We start from the raw sequence: 15,103 nt of genomic DNA, 5'->3' as shown, positions 1-15,103 counted from the left end.
AACGTTGGGACCCTATGAAAATATTCCGAGAAGTAATAAAAATAAAATATTTTATTTTTTAATAAAATGATGTGAAATTTAGTGTATTGTTAATATGAAATTGATGTGTGAAATTTAAAAAATATTAATAATAATATAGATATTTAATGTGAATAATAAATAAAATATTTTATTATGTAAGTAATAATTATATGTTTTTAAAATTATACTAATAAAAAAAATTATTTTAATATGGATAAAGTGTTTTATAAATAAAATATTTTAAGATCATATCAAGTAAAATGTTTAATGTTATTATGCATATAAATGTATGGTTTGCTACATTAAGAAGAATATCTCTTCTTATGCTAGGATTTATAAGAACGACTCTTAAAATCAATATAGTTGGAAAGAGATTACTCACATTAATGATAAAAAGATCTAAATAGCAATTTGTTATTTCCCCCCATCAATTCTAACTTCTATAAGAAAAAGAATCTAGAAAAAATAGTCCTTACAATGGTTTAGAGAATGATATTTCTAGCCTAAGGAATGAAGGTAATATCCTTTTAATGGGTGACTTTAATCCTCGAACTTCAAGCAAGCAAGCTATTATTCTAAGCACTCATTGCAACCCTAATCCTCTTTGGTTAGACGAAGACCTTACTCTCGCTAACTTGTACAAAAGGATCTCTCAAGACCTCGGGGAGAATTTGTTTGGGTTGGAGCTAGTCAAGCTCTATAGTGCTCCAGATCTCATAATTTGCAATGGTCTAAAGAAGTGGCCCAATTCTAGCCACATGACCTGCATCCATGGGCTTGGTAGCAACGTGGTAGACTATGTTATTTCCGATCTCCCTTTATACAACGAAATAATAAATTTTTACATCTTGAACGACCACGAACCTGACTCTAATCATAGGCCTTTACTTATAACTCTCAATTTTCTCATGCATAGAGATCCCATAGAATATAATCCTTATAGCCATAAGAACTTAATCATTGATAGAAATAAAAACAATCTCTTTCTAAATGAATTAAAAACTAATTTGCTTCCTTTATCTGGTATAGACAACATAGACAACCTCTACCATAATTTTACTACAACCCTCTCATATTCTATTAACAAGTTCTCAATTGAAGTTTCAAGTAATAAAAGAAATAGCAAAACCAACCCATGGTATGACAAAGATTGTGAAAGTGCGAGGAGAGCAATTAAGGAAGCTATTGATGAATCTCTTAAAATTGCAAGATAAAAATATACAAAGCCCTAACAAACAGGAAAAAAGGCAGTATATTCGTAAAAGACAAGAGAATCTCTTACACCTCTCTAAGGTAGCTCCTAAAAAATTCTGGAGGCAGATTTTAACTAGGAATACTAAAGATAATAATAAAATTGCTTTACAAGACAAGAATTCCTATCTTAAAAAGCTTTATGAATCACCAGATGTCATGGATAACTTTGAAACTCTACTCACAACTAAAGACGTTTTCTCATTAGAAGACATTGATTTTGGGGTTAAATGCCTGGAAAATGGGAAAGCTAAGGACATTGAAGGTTACCAGGTGGAAATCTTAAAAATTGGAGGTCTTGTCCTCATCCCCCACATCCACGAGCTTCTCAATCAAGCGGTCAAGCAAGGGTTCCCTAAACCATGGACTCAGAGCCTCATTGTCACTATTTTTAAAAGTGGGGATACAAATAGCCCCTCTAATTATCATACAATTATGATATGTTATGCTCTTAATCCTACAAGACGTTACCAGAATACCAAATATGCGAAAAAATGTACCCAGAACATAGAACAAGAGCAATAACAACAAGTATTTTATTATTCAGAAAGCAAAGTTCACTTGCCTGTTCTAGGGGGAAACCTCCAATAGAGCTGAGCTCGATTACAAAATAACACACGATGCTCCTCGCAGGGAGTCTCTATCCTTTATATAGGATTCATACAAGAAATACCATGGGGCAATACCATGGTTCTTATTAATACCATCTATCTAATACCATGGCCCATTTGCAACTAACTGTGGTCCCGTCATTAAATGCTGGTTAACCACTTACAATTATTAATATGGGATTTATTGACTCTTTACTTAAATATAACTATGACTCGATCCTATTACATAAATAAGGGGGTTAGGGTGGGACCCTAACATGCCCTCCCCCATAAGAATAGACTTGTCCTCAAGGTTGAAGCTTCGGAGACCGTTGAAGAATAGTGGTTGGTTCCCAGGTTGCATCTTCTAGAGAGGTGTCTTTCCACTTGACGAGGACTTCCTTGATCAGGCGGCCACGCAAGTGCTGTTCTTGTGTGTCTAGGACCTGTTCAGGTTGGAGCCAAATTGACCCTTCTTCATCCAGTTCAGGTAGACTGGTTTGAATTCTGCAATTGTTCCCAATCACTTTCTTGAGGCATGAGACATGGAAAACTAGATGGATTTTTGCAGTGGGTGGCAAAGCTAGCTTGTAGGCCACTTCTCCAATGCGCTAAATTACTTGATATGGTCCGTAGAATTTTGGAGATAGTTTCTGACAACCCTTGTCTTTGAGTGATGTTTGCTTATATGGTTGCAACCTCAAAAATACCTAATCCCATTCTTGAAATTGGCATTCTAAGCAATGCTAATCTACCTGTTGCTTCATGCAGTTCTGAGCTTGATGAAGATTCTCTCTAAGATGGGCGAGCATGGTTGTGCAGTTCTATAGGAGTTGATCCACTGCTTGTATCTTTGAGCACCCCTTGATATAAGAAGTAGGGGAAGGAGGGAGTTGACCATAAACTGATTCATATGGAGTCATTTTAGTGGTGGCATGATAGTTGGTGTTATACCAACATTCAGCTAGAGGTAACCAGTGTACCCAGAGATGTTGCTTTTCTGAAGTGAAACACGTAAGGTAGGTTTCCAGACATTTGTTGACTGCTTCAATTTAACCACTAGTTTGTGGATGAGGCAATACTGAGCTTTTGTTGGGTACCTTGTAATCGGAAAATTTCCTGCCAAAAATTACTGGTGAAGACTGGGTCACGATCAGACACAATGGAAGTGGGCATGCCATGCAATTTGAAGATCTGATCCATGAAATATTGAGCGACCAAAGTCGGTGTAAAAGAGTGGGGTAGGGCACAAAAATGAGCATACTTAGAAAGTCTGTCCACAACCACCATGATGATTGATTTGTTTCCTAACTTTGGAAGACCTGTAATGAAATCCATAGAAACCTCTGTCCATATTGATGCCAGGATGGGCAATGGTTGTAATGTGCCTGGTGCTTTGACTGTCTCTCCTTTGTTGCACTGACAGACGTCACATTCAACTACAAAAGTAAGAATATCCTTTTTCATGCCTGTCCAAAAAAATGATCTTCGAGTGCGAGCATATGTCTTCTGAAAGCTTGAATGTCCTACAGTGGGAGATGAGTGCAACTCCACAAAAATGCGGCTTTTGAGGGTGGATGTTGGTGATATTACGACTCTGTCCTTGTAGCGAAGAATCTCATCCTGCCATGAGTAGCCCTCGGTGGAATTTGGATCTGCCTGCAATTGAGTAATGAGTTGGGAGAGCCAGGGATGTGAAAACCATTCCTTGTGAGCCTCTTCAATCCATTCTGGAATGGGAAGGGAAATTGCAAGCAGGGTACTTTCCTCCTCAAATTGTTGAGATAATGCATCTGCTACAATATTTTCGCGCCCTTTCTTGTAAATTATCTCATAATCATATCCCATCATTTTGGCAAGCCATTTATTTTGTTGTGGTGAGGATAGGCGTTGCTCCAAAAAATATTTAAGGCTTTGATGGTTTGCGCGTATTTGGAAGCGTCACCCCAATAAGTAAGGTCGCCAGGTATCTACTGCATGTAAGATGGCCATCATCTCCTTCTCATAGGTATATTGTCCCAGGTTCTTTCCACTTAGTTGTTGGCTTGTGAAGGCCAAGGGTTGACCTTCCTGCATTAAGACCACCCCAATACCCGTACCCGAAGCATCACATTCAATGACAAAAGATTTGGTCAAGTCGGGTAGTGCTAAGACTAGAGTGGAACACATGGCATTTTTAAGAGCCGTAAAGGCCTGTTGTGCTTCATCATTCCAGAGGAATGAATTTTTCTTGAGGAGTTGAGTGAGGGGCCTCGCAATGTGACCATAATTGCGGAAAATATTATGATAGTAGCCCGTGAGACCCAAAAATCCTCTCAAGCTCTTCAAGGTCTTACGTTGAGGCCAATCCTTCATTGCCTGGTTCTTTTTGGGGTCCACCCTGACACCTTCACGCCCCACAATGTGACCCAAATACTCAACTTCTTTCATGCCAAAAGAACACTTGGACATATTAACAAACAATTTATGCTCGCGGAGCAGTTGCAAGAGGAGATCTACATGCTGAAGATGTGTGGCCCAAGTGCGACTGTAGATGAGGATGTCATTGAAGAAAACAAGGACAAATTTTCTAAGATTTGCTTTGAGCAGGTGGTTCATAAGGCTCTGAAAAGTGGATGGGGCATTGCAAAGACCGAATGGCATGACCAGGAACTCATAACGACCTTCATGAGTTCTGAAAGCAGTCTTTGGAATGTCGACTTCTTTCATGCAAATTTGGTGGTAGCTTGAGCGAAGATCAAGCTTAGTGAAGAATTGAGCCCCATTTAGTTCATCCAGCAAATCATCAACAATTGGGATGGGAAATTTACCTTTGACTGTCAACTTATTGAGGGCCCTGAAGTCTAGACACATACGCCATTCCCCATCTTTCATTAGCACCATGACCACCGGTGATGAATAAGGACTAATACTGCGACGAATGATGCATGCTTCCAAAAGTTCCTTGATTATTTTTCTATTTCATTCTTTTGCGCGAATGGATATCTATATGGGCGCAGATTTGGTGGTTACACCCCTAGGACCAAAGTGATGCTATGATCATGTTCCCCTCTCAAGGGTGGAAGCTCATGAGGCTTGTGAAAGACTAGCTGATGGGTATTTAAGATCTATTGCATCTCAGGAGGAATGGTAAGAGAATTGGGTCCGAAGGTTTGGATGGCATTAAATTGAGCTATAACTCCATGATTGCCCTTTTTAAAAAAAAATTCCATCCGATGTGAGCTGATGATAGAGGGAGCTCCCGCCTGGAGTTCGCGGAGGGCATGTGTGTGGTTGTTCTGCTTAAAGCTCATATATAACTCTTGGAAATCCATTGTGATTAGGCCAAGTGTGTGAAGGCATTCAGCACCTAGGACAATGTTGCACCCTCCCATGTGTATGGCAAACATGTGGGTCTCTAATTGATAATCCCCCATTTGAATTTTGACATTTTCATAGTGGCATTCACATTTCATTATGCCCCCATCAGCAATTTGCACTTGGAAGTTAGAAACTTCTCGTACAAAACAATGCATTGCTTTCGCGACTCTTTGATGCATAAAATTATGTGTACTTCCACAGTCAATCAAGACTACTACTGGGTGATTCTTAATAAAACCTCTGATTTTGAGAGTTTGAGGTGAAGAAATCCCTACCAAAGCATGCAACAAAATAACTGGCTCTTTGGTGAGCCCCAGTATTGTAGCAATAATGCTACAACTCCTAGAACTCCCTTCTTTAATTTTATCAACCCGGTAGTTCGTAACAAACTTGGAAGCGACGGTGCTGTATGCACAAGTACTAGCTCTTGCCGCAGCTGTCACTTGGTCAGCTGGCACAAGTCCGCTAGGGCCTCAAGCCAACTTCTATGAGCTCTTAGAAGAAGCTTTTTAACTGATGGACGAAAGCTAACTCAAAGGAAGCTAATCTAATTGCGAAAAGAAACTGAAAGCCAAAAAGAAATGCAAACCCTAGCAAACCATAATTCTACCAGCTAGTCCTACTGATGCAAAGGAGAGAATGCAAACTACGAAAAGAGATGCCATTAATTCTAGGAAGGTAAAATGCATGTGTCTAAGTTATCACTATCTGAAGAAAACATCTTTTTGTATTTTTGACTAAGTTATTAGAATGATCATGCATGTGCTTCTAACTATTTTTGACTGTGCAGAGGTGGATCAAGGAGGAGAATGCTTCGGAAAGGTTGGGAAGGTTCAGAGAGGGTCTAAGGGGTCCCTAACACCCTTACAAAGAGTCTCACAAAGTTTGGCTGCCACGAAACCGTGTTTATGAGCTTCTACAGGAAGTCTGCAGGGGTTTTACGGGATGTTCAGAGATTTCTACAGGATGTTCTGAAATGGGATTTTGGAGCATGGGTGAGTGAGGGAAGATGCATGAGTGGATATGGAGGTAGGATAGGGGTCTGAAGTGGCCTAGGAACTGATGGATGGAGCTAAGGAATGGCGAGGATGGTTCAATTTGTTCAAGGGAGAGTGAAACAATGTTGCACAAAAATTAGGGTTTTGGGAGCGAATGGCAAACGTGAAGCAAGGGTTCTAAGTAGAGGGTGGAGTGGATGGTGCTGATGGAGAATAAGCAGATGAAGGAGTGGTACAGGTGCTCTGCAAGTCGTTTTTCCAATCTGAACCAACAAAACTTATAAATTCAAAGACCTAGTTACGTTGACCTAATTTGCTAGCTGTTAGTAAAGGGAATGAACAGAAGTGTGACCTGCAATGAAACCATGCATTTTAACTCATGCAAATAATCAAATGAAAGTTTGAACTTGTAAGCAACTTCTACACATGAAAGTCAAACACTAGTGATTGCATGGCAAAGCAAAATCAGTGTTTTTGTGGGCAGCAAAGTCATCCTAGTCACAGCTCCTGATCCCACTGAGGGAGAGGTGAAACCACAGATGTTTGTTGGCCCTTTTCTTGAAGCTTTTTCTGTTAACAACCTATCAACTAAATCTGAACATGAAAAGCTATGTTACTCATCAAAAAAACAAACTAAATAACAAAACGAGATTTAGATCTGAATCACAGAGTTTATTCTAAGAATGCAGCAAAACACATAAAGATAATCAAAGGAGGTATTGGGCGCTTGAGATGGGCCCAACCCCAAGAGCTACAACCTCCCAAGAGAGATTTAGAGCTGGTGCAAAGCTGGATTCATATTTATTAATCAAGAATGAAGAGTTACATCAAAACTGTCCACAAGGAGAGCTTGAGAATGAGCTGAAAGCAAAGCTAATCTATTGCATAAAAATCGAACTACAAACTAGCTAACTAATGGCTAAAACAAAATGACTAACTGGCTACAAAAATGACTAACCACTAGCTAACCAAAATGAGGCCCTAAGCCTTCTTATTTATACAATTTGAGGACCCAACAGTCCTCCTAAAATTTAGGGACTTGGCTGCCCAAGACTTGTAGTTAACAGTAGTCCGACTTGACTTGCTTGGCTGCCCTTGTGCTCATTGATTTGGTGGCCTTTCAACTCTGAGCTGATGGTGGAGAATTCGAGGTAAGGGCTCATAAATGAGGGGGACACCTTCCTACAAATCCTCTAGCTTGTTCTCCCACGAATTTGGCTGCCAAGTGCTCATTAAGACCTTCAATTTTGTCTCCAAGTTGACCAAAAAGGCTACACAAAGCACCCATTAGACTTGTTGGCATAATGACTAACCAAATTCACTCTATTAACATAAAAATAATCAAAAACATGCAATAAACCAATGAGAATGGTGGATTAAGTCAAATTAGGAGGTTGAATGAGCCCAAATAGTTGTCCATTTTTGGGGCTCATCATCACCCCCCTACTGAAAGTGTTGCTCATCCTCTGAGCAACCAATCTCTCTCCTCATCTTTGATGGCCTTGGTGGCTTCTTTGGCTAACATCTCGACTGATTTCTCCTTTGGCTTCCCTCTTTTCAGACTTCCTGTAGAAACGGTTCTCTGTCTTCCTGTAGAAACAGTCTGCTAACAGTTCTCTGTCTTCCTGTAGAAACAGTCGGCATTGTCTTAGCCTGCTGGGCTGAGGGTGCTTTTCCTTTCAGCTTGGCTGTGGTAGCCTTCATCTTCTCGCCCTTCTGCTCTTCTTCCTCACTGTCTGTCAAAGACAATTCCCCAGCACTTTGTGTGAAAGCAAATATACCATCAACTATCACCTCTCAGCTCCAAAGTAAGATCTTCACAGAAATCATCAAAGATGAACATCTTGCCAACAATCCTCAAATGCTAAGTTGGACCAGTTAGCAGAATGAAGCCATCACCAAATCACCCCACTTTTCAAAGTCTTTGGTAAGTAGGTTATTGTGGTTAAGCATATTAGTAAATGGAATAAGTAGCAATATATGAACACACCCAAGTCCCAAGTTGAAAACACCTTCCTCTTTTATAAATTTCACAAACATCAGTGAAACAAGGAGACACAAGACAATCAATCAAAACCAAGCCAAAATAGTGTTTTCAGGACTTCCTGTAGAAAGTCCTGTAGCTGATTTCTGGCTTCCTGTAGAAGCCGTTTTTACACTTTTGGCTTGCATGGCTGGGGGTGTCTTCTTCTTCAATTTTGCTGTGGTTGCCTTGGTTTTGTCTTCACTTGTTTGGACTTTTTCAGTCCTCTCTGCCCTGCTTTGCAATTGTTTCTTCCGGGGTGTTTGTGTCTTTATTTCACCCGCAGCTTTGGTCTCTACAGCTGGTCCTTTTTCTTGCTTTTTCTGTGGCTTCTCCTCTGATTTTTCATGTGATGGTCTGCCATGTCAATTTTCGACCAGTGTGTGTGTTGAGATAGTATCCCCTAAACCTTTCACACACAACCCAGATTTCTGTGGGCAGGTTGCAACATGCACCTGGCTGTGTTGGCCATGAACCTGTTGTGAGAACTTGCACGGCCAAAGTAGGCTCTTCGCTGACTCCATTGGAGCCAGCCAACAATGCATTGAAGCCTTGCATAGTGTCCCTGGAAGTCTTCATATCTGTAAACATACCTTCCAACTTCGAAGTGAACTGATAACCACATTCTGTCTTCAATTTCACAATTAGACTCCTCTCAGCATCATCTGAAACAGTTTTCCCTTGTCAAGTATTACTTCTACATCCTCTTCGCTGATTCCTTTTAGACCCTTCCGAAGTTTATCATCAACAAACAAAGAAATATATTCTGGTGACATTGTATTCAAATTAATAAAGAATTCAAATGATGAATTCAAAGCATTTTGGAAAGTTTTATCATTTCTAGATGCCATGCTAATAATTTTGTCATACTTATCAAGAAGGTGCTGCACAAAGTCAACTGAATCTTTCAGCGTCTCTGGAGTTCCATGAGTACTTGTTCGTTTTTCACTTTGTTGCACAGGTACTTGTAAAAAAATGTCAACGCACACAGAGAATGCAGCATGCACGGATTGAAGCAGTTGAGAATTGGTGGTCTTTTTGGGATAACAAGAGACACCTTTAGAAGCTGAATTACCTTTTAGATGGTGGTTTACAGTGGAAGAGATTGTTACTAAAACCAATTCTTATCCCAAAGTGTGCAAATATTCAGCCGAGCAACTTTAATTGAGGCGTGATTCACGTGAGAGAGAGAAGTGGCCAAGTGTACGTGGCCTCATGCAACTAGAAGTGTTGTTTCTCACTGTAGTGTAATTATGAACTGTAGTTCTCTGCCTGTAATCACTCACCATTAGTTGCACTGGAGTTCAAACGGCCAACACTTCCTGTTTTTTTAAATTTCCACGTGAGTCAACTGTCCACGTGTACTGCGTGACTTCTAGCTGAGTGCTAGAGAAGGAAATTGACTTAACCTCGATAATTAAGTGGCTTAATTCCACCATTCCATCAATTCATGCTGTTTTCAAATTAAATCTATGCAGTAGAAGAATGAGATCAGTCACATACCTCGAAGTTGAATGGTTGTCGTGAGCTGTTGTGGCCTGTCATTGCTGCATGCACTGGTTTTTATGATTGCATGTGGCTTGGCTGCTAATCTTTGATTGCTTTTCCTTGTGCAGGTGTCCTCTGGCCGGATTTGAGCTGCATGCAATTGTTTCCACGTTCAGATCTGCACCTTCAAGCTGCTGCTGCTGCAATGTCACAAAACCAGAACTTGTTTTCGCCATTGCTCTCAAACGGTAAACCGGATTGATCTGAAACTTGCTGAGCATGTTTCTATTATCATTATGCATCTCCCATAGTAAAATCGTGATCAATGGATGCACGGATTTCGAGAAAAATGGAAAATGGCTGAATATTTCAGAGCTCGATCTCTCGGAAACCGTGCATCGGAATCGGTTGAAACTTCTTGGGTAGGTTTCCATCACTCATATGCATATCCCCATAAAACAGTTTTTAAAACAGATGCACGGTTATGGAGAAAATGCAAAAATGGCTGATGGTGATGGAGGCTGATTTCTTGGAAACCGTGCACCAGAATTGGCTGAAACTGCTCAAACATGTTGCCATCACCCTTGTACAATTCCCCGTAAAATGGTTTGTCAAATGGATGCATGGTTTTCAAGTTATGGCAAAAACAAATTTTGTTCTATGGATTTTTGCTTCAAGGCACTTTGCATGTGTTTGCATGGAAGGGAAAACTGAGCTCGGGCTGTGATGCAGGTATGGAGATGATGGAGGAGGAGTTGGAAGGTTGCATGAGGGCTTCTGAACCCTTGAGGAAGCTACCATGTTCGCCAAACCACTTTTTGAGATCCATGTCTAGTTTCCCACAATTTCTATAGGAAGTTCCTGTAGAAGCACAATGAGAAGCACAAGGAGGTGGAAAAAATGATGGAGAAAGGCAAGGGATGGACATACAAGTGCTTGTAGGCCTAATCAACAGATTCCCACCATTAGATTCACTTTTGAAATTCGATTTGGCTCGTCCAAAGGTTCTACAGGATGTTTCCTGTAGAAATACAGAGCTTCCTATAGAAGGCAAGAAAATTCCTTTGACCTTGATTTGAGTGCTCCTCCTGTCATGAAACATCCTTCTTGCAACCTGCAATGTCACTGCTGCAACATGAAATTATTCAATGGAGATTAGCTTTATTTTTCTTTTTCTTTTTCTCTTTTTTTTTTGAAAAACAACTAGGGCGCCTCATGGAGGTTTTCACCCTAATTGCCTGCCTTGGGCGCCTCCAAGGGAGGTTTTCACCCAAAGATCTTATTCTCTTTTCTCTTTTTTTTCAACCCATTGACCGCCTCATGGAGGTTTTTAATCAATGAGCCAATCTAAGGCGCCTCCGAGGAGGTTTTCACCTTAGATTTCTATTTTCCTTTTTTTTCATTTTTTTTTTTTTCTCTTTTTTTCTTTTTTCTTCTTTTTCCTACCCTACCCTACTTGAAAAACAAAATTCCTTTCAAGTATAAGAATACTTCCAATGGAGCCATGTGCACATCGAGATTAGAGAAAAAATGATGTGAAGGCTCAAAATGCATGCTTTGACAGGTATCCAGATCTCAGAGACCAAATGATCTGACTTTGAAGGGATCAAACATAACTGATGAAGAAAGTACCACTGCAACTTAGTGACCTTCTGAAACCATATCTCAATATAGCTTTGATATCCTTGGTCGTCTTGCTGATTTGGATCATTCTTCATGTCACCTTCTATCATGACCTTCTGATCTTCCTCTTTTTGTTGATCTTTCTCTTGAGTACATGGAGGATTTGATGATAACCATGAGGGAACTCTCTCGATCTCTGATTTAGATCTCTTCTCTTCATCAAGTGCAGCCCATGGTTCTTTGATCTCCTCTTTGGAATCTTCTTTTTCCTTTGGTCCTTCAATGTTGTCAATAGATTCTCTTTTTTGCAACACTCTTCCTGAGCTTTGGTGAACATCATTGAGCTCAAAAGGAGTCATTTGCACATGTTGTGCCTCAGCTTTGCAATTGGGTTGAGCTACTCCATTGTATGGATTTGGAAATGGTGGTACAGGTAGTTGAGTGGAAGTGTGAAATTGAGATGGAGATGGATGGCATTGTGGTTGGGTAGGCATTTGGGGTTGCCTTGGTGGAGGAGGAGGCGATGGTTGTGGATGAGCAGGTGGTGGAGGAAAATGAGCGGGATGAGAGTTATACTGGGGCCTCCACTCCTGATAAGGTGCATTCCACTGAGGCTGTGGCTGAGCATAAGAGTGAAATGAATGAGCAACTGGTTGGGCATAATATGGATCTGTGAAGGAACAAGGAGGAGGTGTGAACCAGGAAGGATGAGCAGGGGGACCCCAAGAAGGCATGAAAGTGGCTTGATAGGGGTCATAATAGGTCTCGAGTGTCCCTTGCAGTTCCTGCTGGTAAGATCTAGGTCCATGCGGCCAACTTTGGTTCATGTAATAGAGTGATTCAGTGGCTCCTTTGGCTCTCTGATATGCAGCTTTGAATCTGGGTAAGGAAGGGCACTGATCTGTAGGATGGTATTCTTCACATATGAAACACACTTCTAGGGAGTGCGTTGGACATTCATTCCTAGGATGCTTTATAGTGCACCTAGGACAAAAGATGACCAAAGCCCTCTTGGCTTCTTCTTGCTTCTTTTGGATCCGCAAGGTATCCAGTTGCATGGCAAGAAACTGCCTCATATCACTCTTGAATCCTTCGATCTGATTTTCAAATTCATCTTTGGACAAGGTGCTGCTCCCAACATTTCTGCTTGTAGCCATTTGCTCCAGAGGAATGGTTTCTTCTTCTTCTTCCCTAGAGGTTCTTTAAATATGCCTTGATGTCCACCCAGGGGTTCTTTAATGACAGCCATCGAAGAAGAGAGAATGTTGGCTTGTGAAGCAGTGGGAGTGTTGTGCAATCATTTTTCTAACTTATCTCTACTCCTACAAGGCATGAAAAGAAATCTTTTTAATTGATTTTTTTCTTTTTTCTACTTCTACTTGCAAAACTGAAATAGATTGAACTGCAACTAACTATCTTGCTAAAAGGAAAATGCGGAATTGAAATGAAAGCAGGAAAGGACTAATCTACTTTGCTCAAATGAAATTGCGGGAATGGAAATGCTAGTCTATGCTTGCAGAATTGAAAGGCTAATCTACGCTTGCAAAAATGAAATTGCGGAATTGAAATGCTAATCTAGGAAAGCGGAAAAGGCTAATCTATGAAAGCGAGAAATGCTAATCTATGAAAGCAGGAAATGCTAATCTATGAAAGCAGGAAATGTCTAGGCTACTTTTGCAGAATGGAAATGAAATAAACTACTGAGCAGAAGGCAAGAGTAAGAAAATAGAAGAAAAGCAACAATTACTAATACTCTGACGCTTCCCCGGCAACGGCACCAAAAAGATGGTGAGCCCCAGTATTGTAGCAATAATGCTACAACTCCTGGAACTCCCTTCTTTAATTTTATCAACCCGGTAGTTCGTAACAAACTTGGAAGCGACAGTGCTGTATGCACAAGTACTAGCTCTTGCCGCAACTGTCACTTGGTCAGCTGGCACAAGTCCGCTAGGGGCTCAAGCCAACTTCTATGAGCTCTTAGAAGAAGCTTTTTAACTGATGGACGAAAGCTAACTCAAAGGAAGCTAATCTAATTGCGAAAAGAAACTGAAAGCCAAAAAGAAACGCAAACCCTAATTCTACCAGCTAGTCCTACTGATGCAAAGGAGAGAATGCAAACTACGAAAAGAGATGCCATTAATTCTAGCAAGGTAAAATTCATGTGTCTAAGTTATCACTATCTGAAGAAAACATCTTTTTGTATTTTTGACTAAGTTATTAGAATGATCATGCATGTGCTTCTAAGTATTTTTGACTGTGCAGAGGTGGATCAAGGAGGAGAAATGCTTGGGAAAGGTTGGGAAGGTTCAGAGAGGGTCTAAGGGGTCCCTAACACCCTTCCAAAGAGTCTCACAAAGTTTGGCTGCCACGAAACCGTGTTTATGAGCTTCTACAGGAAGTCTGCAGGGGTTCTACAGGATGTTCAGAGATTTCTACAGGATGTTCTGAAATGGGATTTTGGAGCATGGGTGAGTGAGGGAAGATGCATGAGTGGATATGGAGGTAGGATAGGGGTCTGAAGTGGCCTAGGAACTAATGGATGGAGCTAAGGAATGGCGAGGATGGTTCAATTTGTTCAAGGGAGAGTGAAACAATGTTGCACAAAAATTAGGGTTTTGGGAGCGAATGGCAAATGTGAAGCAAGGGTTCTAAGTAGAGGGTGGAGTGGATGGTGCTGATGGAGAATAAGCAGATGAAGGAGTGGTACAGGTGCTCTGCAAGTCGTTTTTCCAATCTGAACCAACAAAACTTATAAATTCAAAGACCTAGTTACGTTGACCTAATTTGCTAGCTGTTAGTAAAGGGAATGAACAGAAGTGTGACCTGCAATGAAACCATGTATTTTAACTCATGAAAATAATCAAATGAAAGTTTGAACTTGTAAGCAACTTCTACACATGAAAGTCAAACACTAGTGATTGCATGGCAAAGCAAAATCAGTGTTTTTGTGGGCAGCAAAGTCATCCTAGTCACAGCTCCTGATCCCACTGAGGGAGAGGTGAAACCACAGATGTTTGTTGGCCCTTTTCTTGAAGCTTTTTCTGTTAACAACCTATCAACTAAATCTGAGCATGAAAAGCTATTTTACTCATCAAAAAAACAAACTAAATAACAAAACGAGATTTAGATCTAAATAACAGAGTTTATTCTAAGAATGTAGCAAAACACATAAAGATAATCAAAGGAGGTATTGGGCGCTTGAGATGGGCCCAACCCCAAGAGCTACAGCCTCCCAAGAGAGATTTAGAGCTGGTGCAAAGCTGGATTCATCTTTATTAATCAAGAATGAAGAGTTACATCAAAACTGTCCACAAGGAGAGCTTGAGAATGAGCTGAAAGCAAAGCTAATCTATTGCATAAAAATCGAACTACAAACTAGCTAACTAATGGCTAAAACAAAATGACTAACTGGCTACAAAAATGACTAACCACTAGCTAACCAAAATGAGGCCCTAAGCCTTCTTATTTATACAATTTGAGGACCCAATAGTCCTCCTAAAATTTAGGGACTTGGCTGCCCAAGACTTGTAGTTAACAACAGTCCGACTTGACTTGCTTGGCTGCCCTTGTGCTCATTGATTTGGTGGCCTTTCAACTCCGAGCTGATGGTGGAGAATTCGAGGTAAGGGCCCATAAATGAGGGGGACACCTTCCTACAAATCCTCTAGCTTGTTCTCCCACGAATTTGGCTGCCAAGTGCTCATTAAGACCTTCAATTTTGTCTCCAAGTTGACCAAAAAGGCTACACA

Source organism: Pinus tabuliformis, chromosome 8 (genome assembly GCF_031772625.1).
Source record: "Pinus tabuliformis cultivar Carrire ecotype Pingquan chromosome 8, CPIR1, whole genome shotgun sequence".
NCBI lineage: Eukaryota > Viridiplantae > Streptophyta > Pinopsida > Pinales > Pinaceae > Pinus > Pinus tabuliformis.
Note: the sequence above shows the minus strand (reverse complement) of the source record.